This window comes from Ailuropoda melanoleuca, chromosome 2 (genome assembly GCF_002007445.2).
Source record: "Ailuropoda melanoleuca isolate Jingjing chromosome 2, ASM200744v2, whole genome shotgun sequence".
Taxonomy (NCBI): Eukaryota; Metazoa; Chordata; class Mammalia; order Carnivora; family Ursidae; genus Ailuropoda; species Ailuropoda melanoleuca.
In genome coordinates, this window is record NC_048219.1 from 183,974,953 (window position 1) to 183,993,023 (window position 18,071).

Consider the following 18,071-nt stretch of genomic DNA (forward strand, 5'->3'; position numbering starts at 1 on the left):
GATGAGATCTACTTAATCACCTCTTCACATGACGATGATTTGGAATATTTCCTATGGAGCAAAATAAATTACCCATTAATCATATTGGTTGTTTATGTATTTCTCTCCCTGGCCACGATATATTCTCCTTCCTAATTTCTTTCAACGAATGGCTTCTTCCAAAACACTGAGTTCAAAAACCTTTAAAGGATGTATTATTTATCTGTCTGGCCACACAGATTCCTTCAGAGTCATTACTGACTCATTCCTACAGAGTCATTAAATCCATCAACAGTGCATTTGCTGACTTAATAATAAGCAGATTTGGTTTTGGGAGACTCGGGCAGCTGAAAAGGACAGATCCATGAGGTTGTATCACATCCACTATGAGCACGCAGGGCTGAGGTGCTCCCAGGGGACCATCTGGGGGCCTGCAGCTCAGACAGTGTTGGAGGCCCTTTTTAAATAATTCAAATTATTAGACACGACATTGAATATTCACTTAGAATCATCATATAAATGACCACCATAAGAACAAAATACTTAAAGCTGACAAACTCTGGAAAGATCTCAAAATATAGAAAATAATGTATTTAATACTTAGCTACCTGATGCACAACTCAATAAAATTCTTGTCTGCGTAGGCTCAATCGCCTGTTCTTGAAGCAGTGATCTTGTCCTGCTTTTTCTACGGAGAGAATAGAAGGAGAAATCAGACTTTCCTCTGACTGGATCAATCCAATAATGGATTGGCGGTGAATCATCATGAAGGATGCAATGATGTCTTTGTTTTGTTGCCACGGGTGAAATGATGTTTTTTTATGATTGATAGTGTGGAAAGATTTCTTTTGGCTTCGCATCTTACTCTTGGTACATTTTTAGGACTGTTATCAATTTTAGGAAAACTTCTGTCACGTGTCTTTCACAGACGAGCTGGAGGATTTCAAGGCATTTCTGAGGTTGGCCGCAGAAGAAAATCTTAAATACTTTCTGAATTGATACCACTCGTGGACCGGCTTGTCTTCAGGGTCCCTGATGTCGTGGCGTATTATGAGGGTCACGTCAGACCCTGCACCTTTATTTATCAAGGTGAGCTGTGTCGGGAGAGTGGGTGTTAGAACCACTACTGACAATGGTTCCTGTAGGGGGGCAGCTAGAACTAACTAAAGTATACACGGAAGAGTCTGTGAGCCACATAAATAGCCCACTAAACCACAACGATATGTAACCCCCTCAGCTTCCTTAGTCATGATCCAAAAATGCCCGTGGCTTCTCCTGTAGAGCCCAACACAAGCGGAGACATGACTGAGGAGAAGCTGCAATGGGAAAGAACCCGTGGCCCCAGCCATTTGTGGTTAAAATATTGTACTCCCATAAATTTTACGAGAACATATGGCCGTGGAAGTGCTTACAAGGGCCTCACACGAGGAGCCGTGAAACTTAAGCTTTATTAGTTTCATGGTAAATCCACTTCTTCATTTCTGTCCACTCCAGTTTTCTTCGGCCGGAGCTGCTGTTGTTTCTTCGGGAAGGATGCATGTTTGCTTGTTGAACTTAAGGTAGAAACTATGACACAAACATGTAGGAGACATGTGCATGGCTGTATTCCAGCTGGCCAATTTATTACATTTAATGGAACAATTACGTGGCATTATGGGATCAGTAGCTCTTAAATCTGAGGTTAACATTATCTCTGTAGATTTTTAAGAATACACATACATGATACACCCAGAAATTCAGATTCTGTAGACCCAGGGTGAGGACCAGGAATCGCCAATTTTCGAGTTTCCCAGCTGATTCTGATGCGTGGCCAAGTTTGAGAACCACCGATGCAGACACAATATTTGGATCAATGCCTCTGCCTGCCACAGCTCCGTGGGGCAGGATAAGGGGTGAACTTACAAAGAGGCTTTTGATTTGGTGCAAGCTCGCCATCAAATCAACCGCACCAGCACTTACTAAGGAGATTGTGATAGGTTCTGTATTCGCTCAGACTCTTTTGGGTGCAAATAGAAAATCCCATTTCAAACTAGTTTAGGCATAGAAAGGAACTTATCGGCTCCTGTGGCCAACATGTCCATTTCAGGTGTGGCTGAACTGAGGTTTGACACAGGCTTGCCCACAGAGAGAAAGCACCCCTTTCAAGAATGAGTCCTGGAGGAGAGTTTTATTGCCCTGCCTGGGTCAAGTGTCCATTTCTGACCCGATCGCTACATCCAGACTTTCTGACCGGCCAGACCTGAGCCAGAGGACCACCTGGAGCCTTCAGGGTTGGGCATCCTCACTGACCCATGGCATCTGAGAAAGGCATGGTTGTTCCCCCAAGAAAAATCAGGGTTGCAGGCAGAAATGACTAAAGAATGGGTGGTTGGCTCGGTGCCCTCTGCAGCCACTGCTCACTGAGGGCAGACTTGCTTTGCCTTTCTCAGGTCTCAGACTTGCCCAGCCTCGGTGCCGCGCAGGTCTGACACCCTGCTCCTGATAGCTGGGGCCGTGGGGCCCTGGGGAGGGTGCTCCGGAAGCTGTCTGGTGATCTGCGGCTTTCTACCTCCCGTTTGGGGGAGGCACCTGCCAGCAGTTTTTCAACAGCCCAAAATGCGGTGGTGAATCCAAGGAGGCTAAACGGAGAGGTGGAGTCAAGGTCCAAAGCCAAAGGAGGCAGAGTCAACGGAGGTTGACAAGAGATGTTTCCAAAATACATGGAGGTGTGCCTGCGAAAGTAATTTTTGAGCAGAAGCAAGGGTGGCTAGAACAACCAGCAAGGCCATCTCCTGCAGCTGGTGGGGGGCCCAGAACAGCTAACCCCACAATCCGCATACCAAACGTGTTTCTCCATAATGAGATAGGTGCTTTTTTGCATTTAGCTATCACGTTATCACAGGTCAGTGGGAAGGTAGACCCAGATATGGGCCACCCATATCCCCCTCAAGGGAGGTTCACTGTCGAGCTGTGGAGAGGTCCATCGCCACACGGCTCCCAGCTGATGGCTCTTTCAGGACCTACCTGGGCTGCAAGCAGCCGCTGGGTGTGCGATCATGCCCGAGCTAGGCAGCCGGTGTCTAGAGGTGGTGTAGGAAGGCCCGCTAGCTCGGGGCACTGAGGGACAACGCTAATAGGTGCTGCTTGCTCTATAGCTCCCCCCCGTCCACGGGCTTTATGAGGCCTACAGCTCCTTTTCCCCCTCTGCCCAGTTCTTCCCACAAGCTTTCACCGCTATTGATCCCCAGGAAACATCTTGAACCCCAGACTTCGTTTCAGTATCTGCTTCTGGAAAACCCACCCTGTGATAAGTAGCATTAGGCTACATTCTTTTTTTTTTTTTTTTAACTTTTTTTTTTTTTTTAAGATTTTATTTATTTATTTGACAGAGATAGAGACAGCCAGTGAGAGAGGGAACACAAGCAGGGGGAGTGGGAGAGGAAGAAGCAGGATCATAGCAGAGGAGCCTGATATGGGGCTCGATCCCATAACGCTGGGATCATGCCCTGAGCCGAAGGAAGACGCCTAAACCGCTGTGCCACCCAGGCGCCCCAGCATTAGGCTACATTCTAATCGGCCTATTTGAGGTAAGAAGAAACCTTCAACTTCCAAACTACTTTTTAATTCGTTAAAAAAAAAAAAAGCATAGACCTAGGACTCCTTCTCTTTACCTTAAAAAAAAAAAAGATATTGTGACACCTGAAACTAATATAACACTGTATGTTAATTATATAGGGATTTTTTTAAATAATAATTTTTATTATATTAGTCACCATACAGTACATCCCTAGTTTTTGATGTTAAGTTCCATGATTCNTTTTGATGGCTGAGTAATATTCCATTGTATATATGGACCACAGCTTCTTAATCTAGTCATCTGTTGAAGGGCATCTCGGCTCCTTCCACGATTTAGCTATATATAGGGATTCTTAAAAATTTTTTAAATAAGGATATCACATTGAAAAAATCTAAGCTGTGTATTTGCACAATAATCAAGTATAATATAGAGTGCTTGATTCTAAGTTGGTAGTTCTTATATAAACTTTTTTTTTTTAAAGTGCAGATTTCTGGAACGATACAGAGAAGATTAGCATGGCCCCTGTGGCAGACGACACACAAATTCATGAAGCCTTCCCTATTTAATAAATAAATAAATAAATAAATAAATAAATAAATAAATAAATAAATAAATAAAAGTGCAGATCCCCCTCCCACTCTTTTTATTAGCCTCTCTTAAGAATCAGAGTGAACAGTTTTCTTTGATTTTGCCAAACATTGAGGACCATGTAAATTCACAAGGGATTGTGCATAGAAAAAGATCTTCCAATTTAATTAAATATTTAGGTAGGAAGGAGTCATTGTCTTCATCATATGTTTTCAATCAAAAATTTTAAAAATTAAAATAAGGGGGTGCTTGGGTGGCTCAGTTGGTGAAGCATCTGCCTTTGGTTCAGGTCATGATCTCAGGGTCCTAGGATCGAGCCCCATGTGGGGCTCCATGTTCAGTGGGGAGCCTGCTTCTCCCTCTCCCTCTGCCCCTCCCTCAGCTTGTGTTCTCTCTCTCTCTGTCAAATAAATAAATGAAATGAAAAAAAAATAAAAATAAGATTAAATTCAACACTGAAATGGTTTGGAACACGGTATTATTTTTAATTCACAAAGGCATATCATATCTCAAAACATATCTACATGATGATTTTGAACCTCGGTTTTATTCCATTATAGATGTGGAGAGTAGGTGCTTAGTAGAGGCCTAGAGTTTTTAGAGTCCCCGTTAAATTATTTTCTGTAAATGGAGTAAAATATCATAATTTAGACTTTTAAAATGTATTTTTTTAATCCAAGCCATCAAGCACACAGCTGAAAAATTGAAGCAGCTCAGAACAACTTATAGTGAGAAGAGATCAGTCCACACATCGGTGCTCTCACTTCCAGCCTGTCTCTCCCAAAGCAGCCGCTGTTAATCATTTATGTTGTAAGTTCTGTTGGTGGTTACCTAATGCATCTCTAAATTACATACTTACATCGCCACTTCTTGATCTGTCAACATTGGATATTAAATATTGATTTTCTGCTATCATGGGTGACGATTTAGTTCCTCCATTGTCCCAATTTGTATTTTTAGTTTCTTTATAACTGTAAATAATATGCTAAAAACTATGTCTTATTCCATTGGTTTTCAAAGCCTTTTGTGATGGCTCCTTTTATGATGAGAATATTAACACCCTTACCCTTTCTTCCACATTTCTTCCCTCCCTTATTTCCTGACTTCTGTTCACTGTCCTCTAACCTTCACGAAGTCAGTGTTGATAAATTTGTATTCTGCTGTAATCATAATTAACCTTGTTTATAGGTTGGTTGTACGTGTTGAAATAGAAAAAAGTAGTGTTCGCTCTTTTACGAGTCATGACTGGTTTGTCACAGACCCATGTCATGTGCTTCACACATGCCTCTTTGTGGTCTCATTGTCATGAAACTTGAACCTCCCCAAGGGAAAAGTTCTAGGCATCAAGGTCAAATGTCTCTCCTTTCTTATATTCTGTCTTATTCAGAACCACACTCCAGTTTAGTTGCTGTATATTTGAATTGTGATTTTTTTTTTTAAGATTTTATTTATTTGAGAAAGAGCACAAGAGCGGGGGTGGAGAGGCAGAGGGAGAGGGAGAAGCAGACTCCCCACTGAGCAGGGAGCCCAATGCAACGTCAATCCCGGGACCCCGGGATTGTGACCTGAGCCAAAGGCAGGCACTTAACCAACTGAGCCATCCAGGCGCCCCGAATTGTGATTTTTAATTGATTTTTTCCTATTTTTTTTAAAAGATTTTATTTATTTATTTATTTATTTATTTATTTATTTTTAAAGATTTTATTTATTTATTGGACAGAGATAGAGATAGCCAGCGAGAGAGGGAACACAAGCAGGGGGAGTGGGAGAGGAAAGAAGCAGGCTCATAGCAGAGGAGCCTGATGTGGGGCTTGATCCCACAACGCTGGGATCACGCCCTGAGCCAAAGGCAGACGTTTAACCGCTGTGCCACCCAGGCGCCCCAGATTTTTTTTCCTACTTTCTGATTGCTTTCTCTCTTATTGTTGCTGGTGAATGAAAAATAATGGGCCTTATTCACTGTTATTTGTATATCTTATTGATTGTGTTGATTGAATTTTTTCTTCTCCTTCTCCTATCCCTTGGAGAGTGTCCCCTTGGAGTGCTGTGGTTTCACATTCTAACATGGACTGATTTTTTTCAGAATAGCTGCTCAAGTGTCACCTTGAAGTGTGCTTTCAGTAGATGCCTGGTTAGTGACATGGCTTCTCAGATCCCTTATCAGCCTCTGTCTTGGTGTTCACCTTCGGGTAAATTCTTCAGAAAGAGTGCAATCTAAACTCTATGAGTTCTTGCATGTCATAAAAGGAAAATGACCATTTCCCATTCTAGGTTGATAGCTTCTGTAGGGTACCCTTGATTCAAAACGATTTTTCCTCAGAAATTAGCTGCTGAGAAGACTAATGCAGTTGAAGTTTTATTTCCTGTGGGTGACCTGTTGCTGCTCTCTGCAAGATTTAGAATATTCTTTTATTTTGGGGCCCTGAAATTTCACAGTGGTATATCTGAGTCTGGGTCTTTAAAAATTAGGACGTATTTAAAGACATATGAAGGGGCATAAAGAATAACATATTGGAAATAAAACGCTGGATATTCCTTTTTTCATTTAGTCTCCTTGGCTCGTGAAGGTCCCCCTTATTAGAATTTTTATGAGCAGAATGGATTGATCCTCTGTGTCTCTCTTTTTTTCCCCCCTGCTATTATCTATTTCGTGGAGGTTTTATTATTATTGTTATTTCTTTGGGTGGAAAATTCGTTGACTTTATCTTCCAATTATTCATTTGATTTTAGATTTTTTATTACCACATTTTCTTATTTCAAAGAGCTGGTTCTTGTTTTATTTTTTTAGATTGAGATATAATTGACCTACAGTGCTATATGAGTTTACGGTGTACAACGTAATGATTTGATACATGCATGTACTGCAAAATGGTCACTGCAGTAAGTTCAGTGAACATCTATCCCCACATACTTGCAATTTTTTTCTTGGGATGATTTCTTTTAAGATTTACTCTCTTAGCAACTTGCAAATTACACGATACAATGTTGTAAACTACAGTCATCATGCTGTATGTTGCATCCCCAGGACTAAGCCTATGACCTGAAGTTTCGTTCTTGCTTTCTGAGGGTCCCCTACGTAAGTACTTTCTATGAGTACTGTGTCTTTTTTTTTTTTTTAAGATTCTGTTTATTTATTTGAGGGAGGGAGAGAGAGAGAGAGAGAGAGAGAATGAGCTGGGGAAGGAGCAGAGGGAGAGAGAGAAGCAGGCTCCCCACTGAGCAGGGAGCCCCACGTGGGGCTCAGTCCCAGGACCCTGGGATCATGACCTGAGCCGAAGTCAGATGCTGAACTGACTGAACACCCAGGCGCCCCCATGCCTATATTTTTAGCTCCTCTCTCATCCCTGTCACACCTGACCCCAGAACCACACTGGAGCTGTGTTGGGAAGATTGGTTCCCTTCTCCACGGCAGCTACCTTCTAGAATATTCTGAACTGCCACCTCCTCAAATTCTATCAGTTGCTGTCTTCCAGAAATTTGCTTAAATCTCTCATCTGCAAGGTCACCCTCTGAAGAGCTTGCTTTTACTCCTGTTTTTATTCCTGGACTAGTATTTTAATGGGATTTCCGCAGAGAAGAGAATCAAAAATATGTCCTCAGCATGTAGATGCCATCGTGAATCAAAAAAAAAAGTAAGGATTTTCCATTCCGTCCTCATTTAAAAACTTACAGACGTGTCGAAAAGCAGGCAAGTTTATGACACGTTTCTCCCGAGGGACCATATAAGGATAAACTTCCACGTTGTTTGAATATAAAACAATTAAATTCTCATTAGGAACGAGAGCCCCTTGTGTCTCATACCTGACAGATACTGTCTCCTTGAATGCTCATTTTACAGATGGAGAAATTGAGGCTCAGTCCAGCGGTTCACACAAGGCCACACAGCTAGTTAGTGGCAATTCGGTTTCAAAACCAAGTTCCATCGGCTTCCTACAGCATGCATGTTGCCTGTGAGGGGGCACAGGCTGATACAAAGTATGAAGGATGCCCACAGAAGCAGCTTCTGAGCATAAAACAGAGACCCTAAATCCCTAGTTGAATTGACTGCGGCCACAGTCCGTGTGTACAAGAAAGATGACCAGACATTCTTTGTGAGCAGAAGGGACTCTTCTCTCTGCCTAAGACCGAACGTTCCGAGGGAGCAGGTTTCATTGAGCCACAAGTCTTTTGTGGTAAGTGGGCTGTTGTCTTTTTATTTTAGTTCTTTTCTTGAGATGCTCTGCTGAGCTCTGTCCTCAGCAAATGCACTACAATCATGTTGGCATTTCAGTTTCAGAGAGAAAAAAATCATTAATTACAATGTACATTATTGAACACCATAGCAGGAGGAGTCCACTTGGCAGATAGGCACACGGCATTAATCAATCATTGCTGCAAATCCAGACCATACTGACAGTATTAGACATGAGATGTGTTTTTTTTTTTTAAGGATGGAACTGCTTTACTTAGACTAATCTCATGTTTCCTTTCCCCAGTTTGAAGTTTTAAAAGACTGACATTTTCTGCGGGTTAATTCAATCAAATATTTAATACTATTTTTAAAGCCCATTTCATGACAATGAATCGTACATACGCAGATGGAAAGAAATGAGAACTGTAGCTCTCCAGATGGAAGCTCTTCAGAACAGATGCCGTCATCTAGACATGTGCTCTGGAGGAAGAGAATTAATCAAAATAAGGAATAACAATGTAGTGCTTAATGGTTATGGCTGGTTCCTAATTTATAGGATAACTGACGTATGTGGGGGAGTCAGCGCGCATTGAGGCAGACGCAAGAAGCCACTGCTTCATAATCGTATGATTTGCAAGGAAGTCAGGAATAAGGGATGTTATTTTAATTATTGCTTTAATTAATTGCTGGGAGTGAAGTTGCCATCTCTAGAAACCTCGAGATAGGCACAGCAGTAAGGAGCTGTGGAGCCCTCACAAAGGGCTCAGAATACCGGTCCTCCAGCTCTGATTTTCTCTCCTTAGCAGGTGGATAGAAACACTTAACCTAGGGGAAATGTTATCAACTAATATTATTTTCCTCAATATATCTTTTTCTACTGAGCCAATTGATAAGAAGATTTCTCTTTTTGTGCTTTATGGGTTGAGTATTGGTATTTTGCCTGTGCTATTCAAAGAAAGAAAGGGAAATTCTTGGCAAAATAGATTTGTATTGCAGCTGATTAGAATGGAAAGACTTGAATGGTGAATTCAGATGAATTCTGCCTGCGTTCTGCCAAATATTTTTTTTTAATAGGAGAAGGGAATCAAAAGGTTGGAAGGAAGGAAGGCAGGCAGGCAAGCCAGTAACAATTTTGCAAAAACTTCTGCCCTGTGTTCTAATCTTAAAGCCACATCTGCCTTTGATTTCTCTCTGAAATAGCTCTACAAAACTCAAGGTATACTTGAAATTTAAGCAATGTTAAAAAAAAGAAACTAAGCCTGGGGAAGGTATTAGAGCCAGATTCATGCCCAGATAATATTGGCCAATGAAATTGTCTTTATGAGAGAGAAGAAAATCTCAGATACCATGATGATATGAGAGGCTGGATCTGAATATGACCCTTAGAGTCAAGATCCTAGCAGGGCAGAAAAACAGAACGAAAGGAGAGCTAACGTGTGGCTTAATAGAACCTTCCACCAGCCCCTGTGCTGCATCTAGAGCTCAACTCACTGAGGAAATGCAGCAAGGAATTCCAGATGATGTAATGCCATTTCAGACAACATTGGTATCCAGAGGGCAAGAGAGAATTGAGGCCATTGTGTAGATAATGGAGGCACATCTCTCTTTGTTGGAGATTTAGAGAACTGGAAAGACAGTTTTTGGGCTATGATGGTTAAAGGTGCTGTATGGAGACAAGAGCATGCTCTGAAGGACAGCTGCTGTGATCTCATGTAATAAGGCCAAGGGCGTCCTACTTCATAGTAACACAGAATTGGATAAGCAGTGACATGGTGGTGTTTGGGTGGTGACAGCAGAGTAGGACATACTTGAGAGCACCAAAATATATAATAATCACAGTCCAAGGGAAAGTACACATTAAACATCATATATTGGATTTGGTTTTGTAAATTTTGTGAATTTATGTCCATTTTAAAGTAGTGACTAATGATTTTTAAATGATATGGCAATTAGAGTTGGAATCTAGAAATGCTGTTTTAAACTTTGCAAGTCAGGAACAATTCCACAGGATACCTTCACTGTGATAAGGAATAACTTCACCTCTGTCCTACTAATGCTGACCGATAACAGTGTGGGGGCTGATAGGAACATCCAGCAAAGTGCGGAGTTCTCAATCAATTGCTAGTTTTAAAACATCTCAAGTGCTTAAGAGAAACTTTAAAGGTGACAAATATCAGCTTTTCATTTTACCAACTCTATTATATTTTCAAATTAATTGCTGAGTCGTCACAATGCTTCACTGCTAAAAGTTTAGCAAAATGTCTGTATTAAATAGATTTATATAGCACAGGGCTTAAACGTCTTTTTTCACCGAGTACAAAGTAGTTTCATAGGGCAGCGGCTAAGCACATGTACTACAGTCAGAGAGACCTTTTGGGAATCCTACCTCTGCTCTGACAGCGTGAAAATGATTTCTAAACCCTCTGAGGCTAAATTTCTTCATTCAGGGGCTGCATAATCATACCTATTCTTCAGGTGTTGTAAAGATTAAATGAAATAAAGTACTTGACAAGTGCCTGACTTATAAGGTACACGATTTTGTTTTGTTTCATCTTAATGGAAATTATTCAACATGATGCTATTTTAATAGATACAGTTTGGGACGGTAAATACAAGGGACTTTAAACAGAAACATAAAAACATTACATACAAAATTTCCTTTGTGATGAAATGCATGGCTTAACGTTCTCACCTGGAGTCATCTTTGCAAATTTCTACCTGAGGATGTTTTGGGCAAATAAGTGAGTTCGGTGGATTGTTTTTAAAGGTCCTAACTCAAAGGAGAGGAATGCTGAATTTATTAATTTATTGATCGATTCATTCATGACTATATTCACTCATAGATTCAGTGATCACATTCCCTCTGTCTAGAATCTGAGTTAAGAGACCCAGGGGAGGGGCGCCTGGGTGGCACAGCGGTTAAGCGTCTGCCTTCGGCTCAGGGCGTGATCCCGGCGTTGTGGGATCGAGCCACGTCCAGCTCCTCCGCTAGGAGCCTGCTTCTTTCTCTCCCACTCCCCCTGCTTGTGTTCCCTCTCTCGCTGGCTGTCTCTATCTCTGTCAAAAAAAAAAATTAAAAAAAAAAAAAAAAAAAAAAGAGACCCAGGGGAAATTGTAATCTATGGGAGGCTGAAAGGTCATTTAGAGCAAGGCTGAGACAGCTAAATTGGGTCAAGCAGGAGATCAGGAAGCAGAAGCAGGGAGGTGAAGGAGAGTGAGAACCAGAGGCAACGTGAGTGAGAAACAGGTGGAGGCTCAGGCAGAGACGGTGAGGGGCAAGGGCCAGATGGGGGCAAGGCCTTGATTAGGACTGAGTCCGTGTCTAGACTCATGCACACCCATGACCCTTCGGTTCTAGGAGATTTCCCCGATGCCCTGAATCATTGCCACCTCCCTCCCCATCGTACCTACCCTCGTTTAAATTGGTTTCTGTGCCTTAAAACTCCAAGGGCCTGGTGCATAGTGGATGCTGAAAAAATGGTTTCCTTTGGACCTGATGACTTTCCCAGCTTTCCTGTTGGCTCAGGGTAGAAACTCTTTTTTGGAAGCTAGCGAGAGTCAAAACATCGTACCAATATCAGTGTCTCTTATTCTGGTGAGTTCGAGGGTCCTCCGAAAAAAGGGAACATTTAGGGGGAATTACTGGTGTGGGATTTTGACCCTTGGCATCATTAGCCCACCCATTTCTGTAATGCTACCACGTTTGCTGGTTGGCAAATGGACATGATCAGGGCAGCAGCAACATTCAACTAGGTGCAGAAGGGAAGAGTTAGAAATAGGCATATTCTTTTTTTTAAAAATTGTATTTATTTAAGTAATCTCTACGCCCGACCTGGAGCTTGAATTCACGACCCTGAGATCAAGAGTCACGTGTTCTTCTTCTTCTTTTTTTTTTTTTTAAGATTTTATTTATTTATTTGACAGAGATAGAGACAGCCAGCGAGAGAGGGAACACCAGCAGGGGGAGTGGGAGAGGAAGAAGCAGGCTCCCAGCGGAGGAGCCCGACGCGGGGCTCGATCCCTGGTCTTTGGGATCACACCCTGAGCCGAAGGCAGATGCTTAACAACTGAGCCACCCAGACACCCCAAGAGTCACATGCTCTTCTGACTGAGCCAGCCAGGTGCCCCAGAAAGAGGAATATTCTTTACTGATATATCATTATTCCTCTAACATGATCACTTAGAGACATGATGTCTGTTGACAGTTTGGAAGACAAAGGCTCTGAGATGCTAGGCGAGGGTCTGGTAAGATTGCATGAGACAAATGCCTGTTTCCCCCCACTCTTTTCTGTATTGTGGTGCCATATAGCCTCTCTGCGATGACCTGTCATGGTGGGGTGTGCTACGCTGGATTAATGTAATGGCCCTTCTTTATTGGCTATTAATATGACTTTTTCAAAAGTCTTGAATACTGTCGACAGGAACTGCTTTAAGCTAAGGCACAGGAATGTTGGGCACAGAACCTGCAGGGCTTAGTGAATGGGGCTGAAATTCCACACTGCTAATGAAGCATGATATTTAAGAGTTGAAGCAAATTACCTATGAGGTCTCAGCCTGGAGCTCTAGGAAGTAAATCTCTTATACAATTACAAGGTTAAATTAACTGTCCAAATATTATGTATTGCCTTATATTTAGCTCTTTATTTATCCCTCAATAATTATTTACTACTACTAGTATTAAGGAGTAAAGTGCTACATGTAATAATAATTATTATAACATTATTTATACATATCATATAGAACTTACTATGATAATTCGAATATCTACTATCTAAATTTTAAACACTGTTCATTCTATTACAGTATATAACACTTTATCCCTATATAATTACTAGAACAGAGTACTATTAGTATTTTGTTCTAGTAGTACTAGCAACTAGTAGTCATTTACTATTAATAATTAGTATTATTTAGGTATAAAACAAGCTAGATGGAATGGTGCATAAATACACATACGTAAATACTTAAGAAAAAGTAAAGCTCTCATACACTTATAAAAATAAAGTGCTATATGATAATAATAATTATTTCCGAATATTTGGAAAATATAGAAAATAGAAAAAGAGACAGAAAATCCCATATTACACAACCCCCAAAGACTATCGCTTATTGACATATTAGTCCATTTCCTTTTGGTCTTTTTTCTACACAAAAGTTGTATTGTTGCTGTTGTTTTCCTTGGTTGTAATCATAAGCATATAAAATTTTGTATTGTACTTTTTAAAGATAATATAATATCCCTAACATTTTCCAAATTTCCGTGACGTCTTCCTAAATGTAATTGTTCATCACAACACTACTTTTCATCGTACATTAATTTTATCATTTATAAGTGGAAATTTAAGTTTTTCCCAAATAATATTAATGCTTATTCTTTGAATATTTTTGAGTAAGCTTTTGTTAGAATGTGGGAGCAACTTCCTATTATCTGTATTTTATTTGTTCAGATTGGCTTAGTTGTTTTAAAAGAGTCATTCACCATAAATCTTTTTAATTCATAGGCAATTTAGATATTTATACTTAAGATGCAGTGGAGTTTACTTAAAAAGGGCTAAAGAGCCACTCCTCAGCATCTTTCTAGTTTGTTTGAAGACAGTTTGGGAATTCCTAGAGTCTTTGTAATCATATTCTCAGCGCCTTGTCACTAATGCTAACGGTATTTTGGTTTTTTGAAGGTGGTTCTCCTAGAATTGTCTGGGTAAAGTGATTCAGTGATAATATTGGAAAATTTTACCTTTTCGTGTTTTGCTTGAGCTTTATTAGATTTTTTTAGAGGGGGAGGGGCAGAGGGGGAAGGAGAGAGTATCTTAAGCAGACTCCACCCAGCACGGAACTGGACACGGGGCTCGATCTCACAACCCTGAGATCATGTCCTGAGCTGAAATTAAGAGTCCTGATACTTAACCAACTGAGTCACCCAGGAGCCCCTATTAGATTTTTTTTTTTAAAGATTTTATTTATTTATTTGACAGAGATAGAGACAGCCAGCGAGAGAGGGAACACAAGCAGGGGGAGTGGGAGAGGAACAAGCAGGCTCATAGCAGAAGAGCCTGATGTGGGGCTCGATCCCTGAGCTGAAGGCAGATGCTTAACCACTGTGCCACCCAGGCGCCCCTAGATTTTTTAAATAACAAAAGTAACATGATTTAACAAGTCAAAGGGAAACATTTAAGAAATGGAACAGTCCGCCCTCACTCCTGCCCCCAAGATAAATGTAACAGTGTCTTCTATAAACACACACACACACACACACACACACAGGGAGAGTTTGGGATTTTTCGTTGTTGTTGTTTAAAAATAGCATTACACCACATACATTATTTTACAATGTCTTTTTTCACTTAGTAATATATCATGGATATCTCCAAAGCAATAACGCACACCTAACACCGTTTCTGCTAGCTGCATAATAGTACATGGTACGGGCATAGCAATTTATTCAACTGTTCCTTACAATGTACTTTCGGGGCATTTGGAGGTAGATATTTTTACATTACAAATAATGCCATAATAAAGATTCTTAAACATATATTCTTATATACTGCCTTTTATTTCTATGGGCTACATTCTTCTAAGTGGAATCCTTAAGGCATATGGGTATTTCAATTTTCAGTAGATATTTCCAGATTAATTTCACAAAAAAATTGTAGCAATTGACATTCTCATCAGCTATGTATGAAATTGCCAGTTTCAGCCCCACCCTCAATAACGTCAGATTCCGTTGATCCTAATAATTGACAATCTTTTTTTTTTAAATATTTTACTTATTTATTTGACAGAGACAGTGAGAGAGGGAACACAAGCAAGGGGAGTGTGAGAGGGAGAAGCAGGCTTCCCGCTGAGCAGGGAGCCCAATGCAGGGCTCGATCTCAGGACCCTGGGATCATGACCCAGGCACTCCTAGACAACCTGAACTTGAAATTGTCCTGCTTAACTTGCATTTCCATACTGCTAATAGGGTTATGTATATTTTCAAATGTTTATTGATAACTGCATTTTGTCTGTGATACCCTGTTCATATCTTTGCCCATTCTTTTGCTGGGTTATTTGTCTTTCTTATGAATTAATAGGAAGTATTTGTATAATAGGGGAAATGACACTTGTCCTGTCACATACAATGCCAATTATTTTGCTCCAATCTACCATTTGCTTTTCAACTTAATTTATCATATCTTTTCTCACATAATTAAAAAAATAAGCATGGAACTTTATTGTTTGGGGGTGTTATTTCAGGTGGAAAGTAAATTATGCCAACCCTATTTATTCAGATAGTCATACGTTACCCTGAATTGAAATGTCAAGTTGGTTGTTTATCAAGCGGCTACCTATCTTTGGATTTGTTCCTGTTGTCTCTATTTTATTTCATTGCTCTAGTGACACCTCTACTATGATGTATCATGGTAGTGTTCTCTATTGGACTAAGTAAATTAAAATAATTATGTTGGCTTGTTTACTATGAACATAGTGTTCTTAAATTCTTTTGGTATTGCCCCATAGACATTGAAAGATAAAATGTTTTAGGCTAATGGACAGGAATACCATTTTAGCTCCTACACATAGCTGCTGTCCCTGCCTCTGGGAGTTGAAGTTTCCTAAGGAAGATTCATGAGCTGTATCAAGACCATTACGAAAGGGCTCAGTGTTGGTGCTCTCAGTTCCCTGACAACTCCTCAGCTCAAGGCATCAGATAATGTCCTCTGAAATGTTGCCAGCATTTATTGAGTCTTCTAATGTTGAAAGAAAGCAAAGCTTAAGTGAAGATCAAGAGAAGAGCCAGAAGCAAGATTAGGTGAAGGGTTTGAACCAATATCTAAACGACAAATGAAGAAGCTAATTAAACAGAAACAATGGGAAGAACAACGAGAACTCCGCAAACAAAAGCGGAAGGAAAAACTCAAAAGAAAACAATTAGAACGACAATGACGTATTCGAAGAGATGTTGTTCACAGCACACTCCGCCTTATCATTGATGGCAGTTTTGACAGCTCGATGGTATTAAAGGACATTAAGAAGCTTCATAAGCAGATTCAGCGATGCTATGCAGAAAATCGACGAGCACTGCATCCTGTGCAGTTTTACTTGACAGGCCATGGAGGCCAGTTGAAAAAGAACATGGATGAAAATGACAAAGGATGGGTCAACTGGAAGGATATCCACATCAAACCAGAGCATTATAGTGAATTCATAAAGAAAGAAGACCTGATTTACCTAACATCAGACTCACCTAATGTACTGAAGGAATGAGATGAATCAAAGGCCTATGTGATTGGAGGCCATCACAAGGGACTCACATAGAAACAAGCATCAGATCATGGACTTGGTCATGCACAGCTCCCCCTTGGAAATTTTGTGAAGATGAATAGTAGAAAAGTTTTGGCAATTAATCATGTGTTTGAGATCATTCTGGAATGTCTGGAAACCAGAGACTGGCAAGAAGCATTTTTTACTATCTTACCCCAACGGAAAGGAGCTGTTCCCACAGACGAAGCCTGTGAAAGTTCTTCATATGACAAGAAATCTGCCAGGGTTGAAGACGGTTTGGACAGTGATTCCAGTGAGGAAGAAAATAGCAGAAATGAACCAGAATCACCACATGAAGAAGAAAAACAGGATAAAGAAAATAGCAATGAGTCTACAGTGAACTCTATACCACACTAGTGTCATCTGTTGTTCTTGGGTTTTTGTTTTGTTTTGTTTTGTTTAAGGAAAACTTAAGAGAAAATGAGGTGCTTCATAGAATATTCTAATTGGGAGAAAATTTTATTTCCTCTTACTTCTGTTGTGAATTTTTAAAAACTTTTTTTTAGAGTTAAGTGATAAAAAGCCCTTATAAGAAAGTATTCTTTGTTTTTACATAAAATTTAAATGTTTAATTTTTAAAATAGTTTTCTAAGTCTCAACTGTTTCTTGAGAATTTTACTTTATTGGTACACCTTCATTCTCTTTTATTTACTGGATTATATTTTTTAGAATGTGCCTTCTGACCTTTCAGTTTTATTTTTTTATGTTTATATCAAGTGTCTTTCTGATTTATTGTCTACTTAGTTGTGGAGATAGATACTCGTAAATCTCCTGTAAGTCTACCGAAATGTTCTGTATGGGAGGTTACATCCTATTTGCAGCTTTTTTATTCAACTCAGTTACTTCAAAAGAGGGCGTTTATTTTAGGAAGAAGTATTAGATTGATAAACTCAACAATTTCTTTTGGACTGTGGAGCCTGTCTCTGTTCTTCCTCTGTGATGCCTTTTCATGGTTCTAAAGCAATAACTAAAGAGTAAAGAATCTCTTTAATGTATTTTCTTAATTTCAATAATGGTGGTAAATTATTTCAATTACAAAATATAATTTTTCACGCCAGATTATTTTAAAAGGCTATCGACTATCAATTTTGTCTTAAATTTAAAAGGAAACAGCTCTTAGCTATCCTTTCTTTCTATATGTACTTCTATTAAAAAATATTCCTTGGTTCTTAGAGTGAATAAAGTTAACTTTATATGTGCATCTGTCTACTGGCCTATAATATGCAAGCTAATATAACTATGTTTCTGTAAATAATCTAAGCATGTATGAAAATATATATATAATTGTATATATATCTGTCTACAATCAAGTATGAGTCTCAGTTGTTAATGACAACAGGACTGAGTTGCCAAATATCTGTATTATTTCCATCAGTGATTGTGTTGAACAGCACTAAGAATTTGAATTTCAGAAAGTGCAAAGATCCATATCTAACATTTGTATGAGGACATTGGCAAGGGAAGATGGGACTAAAA

General features: G+C 39.8%; 1 non-coding gene and 1 pseudogene across 1 annotated transcript; both read left to right on the forward strand.

Moving 5' to 3' along the window:
- Nucleotides 1-3,999: 3,999 nt before the first annotated feature.
- On the forward strand, nt 4,000-4,101 carry LOC117801255. The gene has a single exon (XR_004623780.1). It is a non-coding gene; the product is annotated as a U6 spliceosomal RNA (small nuclear RNA).
- Nucleotides 4,102-7,393: 3,292 nt separating this feature from the next.
- On the forward strand, nt 7,394-17,679 carry LOC100481144 (annotated as a pseudogene).
- The last annotated feature ends 392 nt before the right edge of the window (nt 17,680-18,071 follow it).